General features: G+C 46.7%; 1 protein-coding gene across 1 annotated transcript in view; it reads right to left on the bottom strand.

Moving 5' to 3' along the window:
* Positions 1 to 6,946, bottom strand: part of SAMD8 (sterile alpha motif domain containing 8) — an 82,982-nt gene extending 76,036 nt beyond the window's left edge. The window contains exon 1 of the mRNA XM_073596778.1: positions 6,506 to 6,946. The gene's annotated coding sequence lies outside the window, so the exon portion shown is untranslated. The remainder of the gene's footprint in view (positions 1 to 6,505) is intronic.
* Between the last annotated feature and the right edge of the window lie 6,905 nt (positions 6,947 to 13,851).

Below are 13,851 nucleotides of genomic sequence, written 5' to 3'. Positions count from 1 at the left end.
CATTGAAACAATTAGAAAAGGATTAAAGGATTAAATTAGCCAGACATTAAAGTAGAACTACAGGCATAATATTTTTTTCAATTTGGATGGGAGGGTTATAACCCCTGACAGTTTTCTTTGACCATCTGTGTCCCATTGGGGAGATTTCCCTTCACTTCCCGTCCCATAGTCAAAAACAGGAAGTGAGAGGAAATCACTGCAGATTAAGGGAATTTCTTGGAGCCCCTCAGGTCCCCAGAACTAGTGTCCCTATTGGAAGATTTACCCTCTATTACTTTTCTGGAGACAACTCAACTCAAAATGTCAGATTTTCTTTTACTTTCACTTTCAATATTAATGGTAAACAGGACAAATAGAGAGGGGGAATCTCCCTAAGGGGGGCAGAGGTAGAAATAAAAACCTCATAAGTGTCATCCCTCTTCATTCTATCTGAAACAAATAAAACCCTTTGCCTTCAGTTATACTTTAACCACTTGCCCTCCAGAAGATTTACCCCCCACCCACCCCCTTCATGACTAGGCCATTTTTTGCATTACTTAAACTTGCCGGTTCACATTAGTGCGCTGTGCGAGATCGCATGTCATTCGCACCGCACTGCAAATCACATGCGATGCCTGTGCGATGCAATTTCAGCCATACAGATAGTATGGCTGAATTCTCATCACATTCGGACCAAAGTCATGCAGGACCCTTTTTTTGGTCCGCACCAGATTCAGATCACACCCATGTGATCCGATTCCTGTCCGAAGTATCAGTTCGCACTGTGATAGGCGAACTGAAATGGGGGGTGTCATTAACATTATATTGACCCTCCCAGCAGTTCGCATAGGGCAGTGTGAACTGCCTTCGAGTCGGGAGCGATGCAGGAAACATCAGTGGATTCGCAGTGTTCCCGCATCGCACCAATGTGAACCGAGCCTGACCATTGCGCGGTTGTGCGGCGCTGTACCCAAATAAAATTGATGTCCTTTTTTTTCCCACAAATAGGAGGTATTTGATCACCGCTGTGTTTTTTTATTTTTTGTGCTATAAACAAATAAAGACCAACACTTTCGAAAAACTGAAAAAAAGATAAAATGTATTCATCAGTTTAGGCCGATATGTATTCTGCTACATATTTTTGGTAAAAAAAAAAATCCCAATAAGTGTATATTGATTGGTTTGTTCAAAAGTTAGTGTTTACAAACTATGGGATATTTCTGTTTTTTTTTCAAAGTAAAAAGCAGAGTGTTGGCACTGAAAACCAACAACAGATCTGCAAACTTGGATGTCTCCTATGAAAGACAACTGTCCTCACGGGAGCCTGTGCTTTGTCCATTGAGGGTAAAAACAACAGACCCACTTGAATAGAAAACATTGGTTACAGAAAAAATGCAGCAAATAGGATTTCCTGAAGGACTCATATAGGTGAGAGCCACAGCTACCCACCTAGAGTAATGCTAAAGTATTCCAGAGGTAGAGTATATGATAATATTGAACCAGTAGACCCTTCACCCTTCCTGGATGACATATGTACAGGATACAAGGTCACACCAAGTAAATATTTGTGACGGTGTTACAATGTTACCAATCACAGGTGAAGGGAATATAGACTGGTGGGGCAAAGGAGCTAACTGGTACAATTTCCTATTGGGCAGAAGGCTGGGGTGTGTTACTGATCACCGGAGAGGACTTGTAAACACAGATTTTATGAACACAGCCATACAAGGATGGAAAGAGTTGTCTGTACTGCATCTGAACTCATATGGAGATACACCTGAATTATGACGGCATGAGCTGAGATGTATATTTATATATATATATATATATATATATATATATATATATATATATATATATTATATAATTTCACACTATTGATGTTTACATATCAGCTCTCAATGAGCCACTCTTGCGGCGGTGGTGAAGAATAACCTTCAATGACTGAAGGCTAAGTTCATTCAGCCGCTATGGCATAAATGACACATTAAGGGCGACAGATAAACCTCTCTATTTTGGGTGCCTCAATGGTGTGTAACGAGCAGAGATAGTGGCACAGAGTGGCCTTTTACTGTTCTGGTTCTGCACACTGTCATTTACTTGTGGGCCCTAAATTCACAAGGCGTCAGCAGTGCTGCAATGTACAATTTACACTGTATGTATGGTAAACATAAGAAGAAATGTTTATATGTGCACAGCATAAAATGAGGTTCAAATCAAACTGAGTGCAGTTTTGGCTTATGTAGCTGTAGCACCCTCTAATTAGTGTAGGTGCTAAAGTGAGATTTCTTTGTAGAACGGGTACATTTAGGCAGGCCTGTTGGTTTTGATCTCTGGGCTGGGAGTGGCTTAGAGTAGGCTGGCGACTCACAGCTAGTTTCATTTTTCAGTTACCTCCCTTCTGCTTCTAGAAGGAAGCTGGGGGAAGAGAGATGGAGCTGTCTGGGGTGTTTCAGGGAGCCCTGACCAATCCCCAACCTGATTGGGAGGGGTAGGCCTTCCTAAATAGCGTAGATATAAATTATTGTTGTGACCAAAACTTATTACCCCTGAAGAAGAGGTTGATCCCTTTATAACCTCGAAACGTCTGTTTTTTTTCTATCTGTTATTATACAATAGAATTGGTCAATGTTATTTCTTCTGATCTCCATGTATATGCATCCATTTTAATGCTCATTATGTTATGTCATAGTTATTATGTTTTTATCTTTTTTCTATAATAAATATCTTATTTTTTAATTTCTACTTCTCTTCTCAATATATTAATACTTACCTACCTGTCAGTGACCCAAATCAAAGTCCCACTAGAGGATACACACTCATGTTTGAGTAATTTTTTCTTTATTCTATTAGGGATGTGGGTTCACTGACACTACAGCTCTCCTCAGAGGTGACACTATCTCCCCATATTCCTAAATACCTAGAGTCGGCGCAGCTAGGGAGGAGTTGTTTGGGTGGAAGAACTTGAGATGGAGTGTTAGGCTGTCGAGAAATGAACCACATCAGCTTTTACCATTTAGAGCATGGGTGCTCAACCTGTGGCCCTCCAGCTGTTGCAGAACTACAAGTCCCATCGTGTCTCTGCCTTTTGGGAGTCATGCTTGTAACTGTCAGCCTTGCAATGCCTCATGGGACTTGTAGTTCCGCAACAACTAAAGGGCCAGGGTTTGAGCACCCATGACTTAGAGCAAGGGTTCTTATCTGGGGTATAGGAACAGATCTCTAAATATTTAAAAAAAAAAAATGAAAACAAGAAATCAAAGTAAAGAAATTCACTTGATGTGTCAGATGATATGTAGGGGGTAAATAACTGTACCTCCACTCTAAGTTTTGATAAACTAAATAATTACACAAAGGCACATTGCCCACAGGGAAATCTTTTAATGCAGGGCTCAACAAATCCCAGGCGCCAGGTCACCATGGCGACTACAAATTGCGTCCTGGTGCCTGGGCTTTTGTCAGCCAATTCACTGTTGCAGGAATGCACAAATTGTATTGCCCAACACCTGAGACATGCAATTCTGGGTGCCGGGCAGGTCGTTTTTCTCTACACTTAGCCCTGCTTACTTGTCCATTCGAAGCACTCAGCCGATTGCTTCAACACATGCAGGTAAAGTACCCCCCCCCCCCCCCCGCGCGCGCGTGCGCCCCCTATGTATCCCGGGCTCTGTTTGCCCAGGACTGGCATAGTGGGCACCACAGGGTAGAGAGGAAGAAGGAGAGCAAACACATGTCCGCTCCCCTCCCCTCTTTTAGACCCTGCATGTCTCATTAAAGAGAACCTGTCACTTTTTGTCCCCTATGTGATAAAATAAAAATGTAAAAAAGTAAAAAAAAAAAAAAGACTTTTCTTTTAATTGGAAAAAATTTAAGTTACACCCAAACACAAAAAATCCCCCCCAAACAAATTTTGAGGCTCCCACACAAAAACGCACATACAAACTTAAAGAGGAGGTCCGCCCAAAAAAAATAAAAACCAGCAGCTACACATACTGCAGCTGCTGGCTTTTAATAATAGGACACTTACCTGTCCTGGAGTCCAGTGATGTTGGCACCGCAGCTGATGTTTCCATCAGCCGTCGGGTGCTGCCGGGTATTGCGGAAGAGGGTACCCGGTATTGTAGCCTTTCGGCTTCACGCTGGGAATCCTACTGCGCATGTGCAAGGCTCCACTCTTCTCTTCTACTGGCCTGGCGACAGGGAGATGAGGAGGGAGGAGGAGAGAGCCCCAGCGGTGACGTCAATAGCCGCAGCTGAGGCTCGAGGAAGTGGGAAAGGATACGGTGGAAGTCCACTTTAAACACTCATGTTGGGATGCCTATGCATGAAAATGTTGATTGCGATCCACGTTACGTTACATATCGCCATGCACAAAATGGCTCCTAGTTGCAAAGCAAATTTGTCAAGCCCTGTTTTAATAGCACAAATCTATAAACTATAAAATGCACTAAACAGAAATGGATCACATGCAATGCTGAATTAGGCCGTGAACTGGTGGCGGCACACTTACAGCTGCTCTCTGTGCTGTGGCTGAGATGTGACGTCACACACACATTCACACGCTATAATGCAGTTCTTATTTGAGCCAAATTTTCTGAGTATGGCCCATATCACATGAACTTGTTTTTTTACCCTGTATCTTATGATATAAGCCAGAATGACTACTACATCTACTAAATCTACTACATTCATTTTTTTAAGGCACAATATAAACTGCAGCCAGCAGAAGGGAGAGGAAAGGAAGCCGGTGATCCAGATTAGCGAACCTGTCAAATAATGTAACAAAGGTGACGTTGCGTCAGCCACACATGCGTTCCACCGCTACCAGGTTTGCTAATCTGACAGAACACCTGCAGTCAGAAGAAGGCAGCGGACATCTTACTACACCCAGCTACGTCTTGAATTTCAGATCAATTTTAGCAATAAAGTGAGCGTATATAAATAAATATAGTATGTTGACAATCTGTGATGCTGTTTTGATGTTACATTTTGAAAGAAGCTGGACGCCAGCAGTAGGAAGGTGGCGGAGGCCATGTTGGTTCACCCCACACTGCTCAGCGCTAAACCTTTAGGCTTTCAAAATTAAACATCCAATGTTGTAAGATGTCCGCTGCTGCCTTCTTCTGACTGCAGGTGTTCTGTCAGATTAGCAAACCTGGTAGCGTTGGAACACGTGTGCGAATGACGGAACATCACTTCCATTACCTAATCTGACGGGTTCTCTATTCTGACAGAACACTGGCCAGCAGAACCACAGGGAGAGGGCGTGGGGGGAATTGGTGGGAGGGCAGGGTCGGAGCAGCTGGGGGGGGGGGGGGGGGGGATTCTATTTAACGGCCCCTGTGGCTCCCCTGCAGCACTAGAAGCCAGTGGGAGGGGAAAGGAGGAAAAGCCACAGAAGATCAGTGCAGCGGGAAGGGGGGTGGGCAGTGATGGTACACTGTATGATAGCCACTGGTGCCCACCTGCCACACTACAGCAAAAACACAAGGCAGGTAACCGCTCAGGCCACCTCAGACACTAGTCTAAAGTCACCTGAACTATCATGCCGAAAAGCTCTCAAAGACAACAGCTAATCACAGGTAGGAACGCCTCCACCACCTGTGATTGCAGCTTTGGCAGTTTCCCTGCAGGATTGTTCAGGTGGTTTTGGAGTAGTGTTTCAAGCTGCTCTTCCCTGAGGTCCGCTGGTCACCTGCCCACAGTCGACCTGTAGATCGCAATCGGAGGGTTGCCGACCCCTGGCCTATGACAACGAATAACATTTTAAAAAGCAGGAGGGGCCAGAATGACACAGCAAAAAGGTAGAAACGTGATAAGTGAGGGTAGAAGGTATGCAAATATAACTGAGAACATAAACACTGCTTATCAAACATGTCATAGGTAGAAAATGTGTTCAGGGGAAGTGGGCTTTATGAAGCTTATCTTTCAAATCCTACAAAGCATGAAATCTAAGACTGGTAAATGCAGCCTTCATAGTCACTGTGTTTACCCTAAAAAAATTCCTTTAAGCTGAATACAGAACATTAAAGTGGAACTCCAGGGGGGGGGGGGGGGGTATAAAACTTTTTTCTAGCTTTTGCTGTATACAAAGACGTTCCCACTACTGATGATTATTCCAGGTCCAGATCACTGCTGGTTAAGGTAGAAATCCAAGCTTTATTCATGCTGGAAATGACAGCGGCCACTAAACTTCTCATAATCACAGTGCCCAGACCTGATGGGGAACCAGAGTCCTTAACTATGTGCTTGTGAGTGTGATGGGTGCAGTAAGCAGGGAGGGAGTGCCCGCTATGGCTATGCCAACCTCAGCGTGGGCACTGACAGATTCAGATACATAGAACCAACAACCTGTCAGTGCTGTACTAGAATTCTAAAGGCAGTCTACACCCCCCCCCCTTCGAACTCCCCCCTTGTCTATTCAGCTCTCGGGGACTGCGGTGCCTGGCTGTGCTGTCTGGCAGTGGTGTCCGGGTCACAAAACAGAATAAAAACACAAGAACCCAATTCACATTCATGTACTTACCTTTGTACTCAGCCGTCTGCCTGGAGGTCAGCTTTGAAGATATCTCCATCTATAGGAAATGCTGCCACTTACATCTGCTAGTCACAGGGAGAGCCATCCAGAACATTCATCTATGGGAATATGGACACTGAACTCCTCCATACAAAGTTCATCATTGCTCTGAGCGGAACCAGTGCAGAGAAAGCAGCTATACACCCCCAGACATCTATAGAATACACAGCCCACCATGTGCTGGAAAGAGCAGCCACTGCTTTCATACTCTGCAATACACACTGCCTCTCCTGCTCTATACAAGGAAGAACACAATAAACACACTCATCGACTATTTCATTTTCATGCTTGATACACTTCGCAGCCTCTTCCTCCACAGCAGCCAAGCCTCGGTCTGAGTAGGTAAAGCCAAGCCTCAGTCTGAGTAGAGATAGTCAAGCCTCGTTCTGAGTAGAGGAAGCCAAGCCTCGTTTTGAGTAGAGGAAACCAAGCCTCGTTTTGAGGCGAGGAAGCCAAGCCTCGTTTTGAGGCGAGGAAGCCAAGCCTCGTTTTGAGGCGAGGAAGCCAAGCCTCGTTTTGAGTCGAGGAAGCCAAGCCTCGTTTTGAGTCGAGGAAGCCAAGCCTCGTTCTGAGTAGAGGAAGCCAAGCCTCGTTCTGAGTAGAGGAAGCCAAGCCTCGTTCTGAGTAGAGGAAGTCAAACCTCGTTCTGAGTAGAGGAAGCCAAACCTCGTTCTGAGTAGAGGTAGCCAAACCTCCTTCTGAGAGGAAGAACTAAAGTTTTATTACTAGTTCCACAGTCAAATCTAAGGAATCACTTGTATATTAACCTCCTAAAGAGGAACTGCAGGCTGCTCACATAATTAGTAATAAAAACGTCTTTGCCATTCTGGAGCATTCTTCCAACCACTTTGCATATTATTTTATATATACTGTGATTCTGTACTTGTAAATTTGCTGCAGAAATCTCCCTCCACTGAGTCTGGCTGCAACCATTTTAACTGTGGGCAGCTGAAGCTGCTGTCTGTTCACTTCCTGGATTTACACAAACACGCCTCCAGCTCTGCAGCTCTCATTGGCCTGCTTATGACTCATCCCCCCCCTTCTCTTCTCACGTGAGAGAGAGCTGTGCACAATGTCATAAGCCTAAGGCAGAAGTAGGCAACCTCGGCACTCCAGCTGTGGTGAAACTACCAATCCCATCATGCCTCTACTATACCCCCCAACATTTTGAGATGGGAATGAGGGACACCTACTTCCAAACGTATGTAGGCAAACGACATGCCCCCTGGCACACCCCCTTAAAGAAGAATAAACCAAAAAAAAAGTATTTCAATCCATAAGAACTTTTTTTTACCACTACTATTTCTTTATATTGGCTTTAAAAAATTGACAAATGCAGCAATTTAGAATTTGGATGAAAGGTTTAGCACTGGGGAAACACAAGTGCATTTTCTATACAACTATATGGATCAGACCAAACTGAGGGACAAATGAGGAGGAAAGAGGGACAGAGGCACATTGCTCCAAATCAGGGACAGTCCCTCCAAATCAGGGACAGTTGGGCGCTATGCCTCTACCTCTAGGAGTCCTGACTGTGATTGTCAGGGTCTTGCAATGTCTCATGGGACTTGTCGTTTTAAAACAGCTGGAGGGCCAAGGTTACCTACCCCTGGCCTAGGCTTATCACCAGACAAGAAGCAGGAAGTGGGCTGTATAAGGTATTTACAGGCAGAAAAAAAATGTTTTACTAGCCAACGTTAAAACAACAAGGGCAGAAGATTTAATAGATGGAAAGATGAAAAAAATGACTGAGGTTCCACTTTAAGTTGCGCTGAGTAAATAGATACCTAACATGTCATACTTTAAAATTGTGCGCGCTCTTGGAATGGCGACAAACTACAGTACTTAAAAATCTCCATAGTTGACGCTTTACATTGTTTTGCAGGTTACCTGTTTAGAGTTACAGAGGAGGTCTAGTGCTAGAATTATTGCTCTCACGTTTACACTTAAAAGAAAAAAAGTCGATTTGCCTTTAAGAGATGAAAAAAATCATCCCGTTAAGGCCGGAATGCGGAAGTGATGTCGGACGCCGCTCCGTTCCTCCAAGGCCATAGAGCCGAGTGGGGGCCATCTTGCCCTCACTGAGCTTCCTGCCCAACCACACAGAGGATCGAATCGGCTCTGGGCTTACCTATAGGGCTGACTGGGAAGCAGCGGAAGGGGGCACCTTTCCTGCCACCTCTAAAAGTGATCCCGTGGCGAATCCGCTGCCGGGACCACTTTTATTTGTGTCCATAGACACAAATGCCGGACTCGGGGCCGCCCCCCCCCCCCCCCCCCCCGATGCTCGCGTCATTGGATTTGATTGACAGCAGCGGGAGCCAATGGCTACGCTGTTTTCAATCTATCCAATCAAGAGCCGAGACCCCGTGGAGAGAGGGAGCGCGCGTCTCCGCCGACAGAAATATGGGGCTCAGGTAAGTAAAATGGGGGGCTGGGGGGCCGGTCACTGCCAGGTGTTTTTTCATCTTAATGCATAGGATTAACATGAGGGTTTACAACCCCTTTAAAAAAACACGCCCGCATGCATGTTGAATGAATGGCAGCCCCACACATCTCCTAAGAGCAGCGTGATCTGGCTGTGGGTGGTTGTGGATGCGGGAACAGATGTGCATCCGGAACACACAGTGTGGGCTAGTGTGAGCCTAAACCAGACAATTTAGGGCCACTTTCACACTTGGGCGGGCGGGCGTCGGCGGTAAAGCGCCGCTAGCAGGGCGCTTTTAACCACCACTAGCGGCCGAAAAAGGGTTAAAAATGGTTTGGCGGCTCTGCCCCATTGATTTCAATGGGCAGGGGTGCTTTAGAAGCTCTTACAGAGCTGCAAATATGCTGCTTGCTGGACTTTTTTTACCGTCCTGCAAGCGCACCACTCCAGTGTGAAAGCACTCGGGCTTTCACACTGGAGAGACAGGAGAGGCTCTTTACAGGCGCTATTTTTAGTGCTGTAGCGCCTGTAAAGCACCTCAGTGTGAAAGTAGCCTAACATTTTCAAAAAACAGTTAGACCCCTTTCACACCGAGGGCGTTTTGCAGGCGCTATAGCGTTAAAAATAGCGCCTGCAATCCGCCCTCAAACAGCTGCAGCATTGTCTCCAGTGTGAAAGCCCGAGGGCTTTCACACCGGAGCACTGCGCTGGCAGGACGGAAAAAAAAAGTCCTGCCAGCAGCTTCTTTCGAGCGGTGAAGGAGCGGTGTGTTTACCGCTCCTCCACCGCTGCTCCCCATTGAAATCAATGGGGCAGCGCTGGGATACCGCCGGCAAAACGCCGCTATTGCGGCGCATTGCGGCGCATTGCGGGCGGTTGTAACCCTTTCTTGGCCGCTAGCGGGGGTAAAAGCGCCCCGCTAGCGGCCGAAATGCGCCACTGCCACCAGCAGAGTCTGTCCTTGCATCAGGTGCCCCCGGCAGAGTCTGTCCTTGCATCAGGTGCCCCCGGCAGAGTCTGTCCTCGCATCAGGTGCCCCCAGTAGAGTCAGTATAGACCCCCTCAGTGCAGACCCCCCTCCATCAGTGCAGACCCCCTCAGTGCAGACCCCCTCCATTAGTGCAGGCCCCCTCAGTGCAGACCCCCTCCATCAGTGCAGACCCCCTCTATTAGTGCAGACCCCCCCTCAGTGCAGCCCCCCCTCTATTAGTGCAGACCCCCCTCAGTGCAGCCCCCCTCTATTAGTGCAGCCCCCCCCAGTGCAGCCCCCCTCTATTAGTGCAGACCCCACTCAGTGCAGCCCCCCTTCTATTAGTGCAGACCCCCCTCAGTGCAGCCCCCCTCTATTAGTGCAGACCCCCCTCTATTAGTGCAGACCCCCCTCAATTAGTGCAGCCCCCCCTCAGTGCAGCCCCCCCTCTATTAGTGCAGACCCCCCTCTATTAGTGCAGACCCCCCTCAATTAGTGCAGCCCTCCTCAGTGCAGCCCCCCCTCTATTAGTGCAGCCCCCCTCAGTGCAGCCCCCCTCTATTAGTGCAGACCCCCTCATTGTAGCTCCCCCTCTATTAGTGCAGACCCCCCCTCAGTGCAGCCCCCCCCCTCTATTAGTGCAGACCCCCCTCAATTAGTGCAGCCCCCCCTCAGTGCAGCCCCCCTCAGTGCAGACCCTCCCCTCATCCAGGAGCGGCCGGTGTTCTGCAGAGAAAGTTCCCCTCGGCAAGTAAGGACCCCCTGTACTGCGCAGACCCGGCGGAAATAGCCGAGCTGGGGAACTTTTCGGCAAGACATGGCGGCGCCGTGTCTTCAGTGGAGAGGGGAGGGGCCATGTAGCTAAAGAAGCCGATTCATTGGCTGCACGGATCGAGCCCCCTTCCTCTCTCCACTGACTGAACACTAGGGGGAAGATCGAGCGGCGGCGTCAGCCGCCATTTTGCTGGAGCCAGCTGCTCCAAAAATTAAAAAAAACAACATTCCCGATTTTCCTTATGGAAAAATCCCGATTCGGGACAGCCTCCAATCGGGAAGAGGGTCCCAAAATCGGGATTGTCCCGGGAAAATCTGGACTGTTGGCAACTATGGGATATACATGCCTCCTGCATGTATCTTTACCTGTCAAATGTCTCCCCTCTGTCTGTTATGAGACCCGAAAAACTGCATAATCTGTGGGTGGGTCTGTTGTCTGGAGCTCGGTGGGTGGAGTCGTGATGTCAGTTGACTCCCCGCCCACCTCTACACTCCCCTTATCAATATCCATTTTCTCCTGTGTATTTCTTACACTGAACTTCTGCTGCGATCTCTAACATCCAGTGAAAAGACAGGAAAGTAACCACATGACTTCAGCATGCCAAATCATGCTGAGGTGTGGAACAGCCAATCCTTGCAGAGCTACTGAAGAAAGGAGTGGGGGAGGGAATTAAAAAATATTGCCTGTGTCTTAGGCTAGTGCACGAGATATGTAAATCACCTGTCATTCACAGCAAGGGGGAGGATTTGACAAAGTTTTTCTCAGTTTGTCAAGATTTATCTCACTGAACAATAAAAGAGGATTGCTCAGGGATGGATTAACTCTGTGTGGCAAGACTGGGCTCAAATGATAGGAAATCTTATACTCTACAGTATGATATAAAAAAAAAAAAAAAATTGGGGGGGGTTTACATCCACTTTAACCCTGTCTCTTCTGCCCCACCATGCTATCTGCATATGAGAAGCTGCATTCCAGGCTGAGGTTCTTTGGGGTATGTTTTATACAGCAGAAGTAAAATATTGATTTACATTAGGATTAGAAGATTTCTTTTCACACAATTGTAGGTTTATTAGTGCAGAGTTGAGGTTTACATATTGCATTCCAGGCTGGTCTGACAATGGCTAGAGGGCCTCCCCATCATCGCAGATCTTGTCTTCAGGTCTATGACAAGAACAATCAACCTCAGGGGCTCCTGCAACTGGATTTTGCCCGTGGCACTGTTTAACCACTTCAATACAGGGCATTTTCACTCCCTTCCTGCCCAGGCCAATTTTCAGCTTTCAGCGTTGTAACATTTTGAATGACAATTGCGCGGTCATGCAACACTGTACCCAAATCATATTTTCCCCACAAATAGAGCTTTCTTTTGGTGGTATTTGATCACCTCTGCAGTTTTTATTTTTTGCGCTATAAACAAAAGAAGAGCAACAAGTTTGAAAAATACACAATATTTTTTACTTTTTGCTATAATAAATATCCCAATTTAAAAAAAAAACAACACATTTTTTTCTCAGTTTAGGCCAATATGCATTCTTCTACATATTTTTGGTCAATATACGCAATAAGTGTATATTGATTGATTTGCGCAAAAGTTATAGCACCTACAAAATAGAGGATAGATTTATGGCATTTTTATTATTATTATTTTTCTTACTAGTAATTGCGGCGATCTGCAATTCTTATCATGACTATGACATTGCATTGTGGCGGACATATTGGACACTTTTAACACTATTTAGGGACCATTCACATATATACAGCGATCAGTGCTATAAAAATGCACTGATTACTGTATAGATGTCACTGGCAGGGAAGGAGTTAACACCAGGGGGCAATCAAGGGGTTAATGTGTTACCTAGAGAGTGATTCTAACTGTGGGGGGATGGGACTGACTACCGATCGGTGTTCCTATATACTAGGAATACACAATCTGTCTCCTCTCCCCTGACAGAACGTGGATCTGTGTGTTTACACACACAGATCCATGTGCCTGCTCTGGAACGAGCGATCTCGAGTGCTCGGCGGACATTGCGGCCGCCGGGCAATAGCAACAGCTCCTCAGTGACGTGGCCAGCGCGCATGCACCCTATACTGCCGGGAAGCCGAGGATGTCATATGACAATGGGCAGGTAGGGAAGTGGTTAAAAAGGCAGTCTGGGTCAGATTTTGAAGGAAACGAGGACATTAATAGGTGTGTGCTGGCTTTATGTTAGAATCAGAAGTAGAGGTCAGTGCCCCACCCTCCCAAAGGGATCAGTGTGTGAAGGGAGCAGTGAGAGGTACACGTTGCACTGTACTGTCCAGGTCAGGACAGAAAAAGACCTGAGCCTGTGAGAGATGTAGCAGCTGGGAGCTGCAGGAAAAGAAGCCAAGCTGACAGATGTACAGCATTTTGTGCACAAGCACTGGAACTGTGTGTTAGATGATCTGGAGTACCTAGGCATGAGGCCTGAGCAGTAAAGCTGCAAAGAGTCTACTCTGATCTCCTGAATCCTACTAGAATGACACTCAGGATCTAGGCAGTGGCTAGGCCCAGACTTATGCACCACAATAGGTGGTCCCCTTTTTGCCCACTGTGGGGAAATCCTAACCTCCGACAGTTTCACTCTCTACCTGTCCCTCGGGTTTGGGCCCAGTATGTCAAAACTGTCAGAGATGTATTCTCTGCAGGAGTCCTGCTTCCCTTCCCTGACATCAAGGCCAAATTTAAATTACCTGGTTGGATGTATTTACGATACTTACAACTGCATCATGCAGCTAGAGCCCAGTTCCTGGCCTCCCCAAGCCTTGCTCTAGATCCCATAGAAGAACTGCTAGCTCAGAAATCGTTATCTAAACCGTTGTCTGCTCTCTATCTAGCTTTGCTGAGTGTGGACTCCCCTAAGGTAGGTAGGCTCTGGGACATGTGGAAAGCCGACCTTCCAACCTAGATAGGGTGGACTGCCTTGAAGATATAACCAGGTTGTTGATTTACTCATGAGATAAGTTGATACAGGTTAAGTTCTTACACAGGGTTTATTATACCCCCCAGGGACTGCACAGAATCTACCCCCAAAGGTCACAGGAATGCCCCAGATGTGGTAACGGTGTAGGCACGTATATCCATAAGTTCTGGAGCTGTC

The sequence above is a fragment of the Aquarana catesbeiana genome, linkage group LG08 (assembly GCF_042186555.1).
Source record: "Aquarana catesbeiana isolate 2022-GZ linkage group LG08, ASM4218655v1, whole genome shotgun sequence".
NCBI classification, from domain to species: Eukaryota; Metazoa; Chordata; class Amphibia; order Anura; family Ranidae; genus Aquarana; species Aquarana catesbeiana.
The sequence above is the reverse complement of the archived record's forward strand: the minus strand, read 5'-3'. Positions and strand labels throughout refer to the sequence as shown.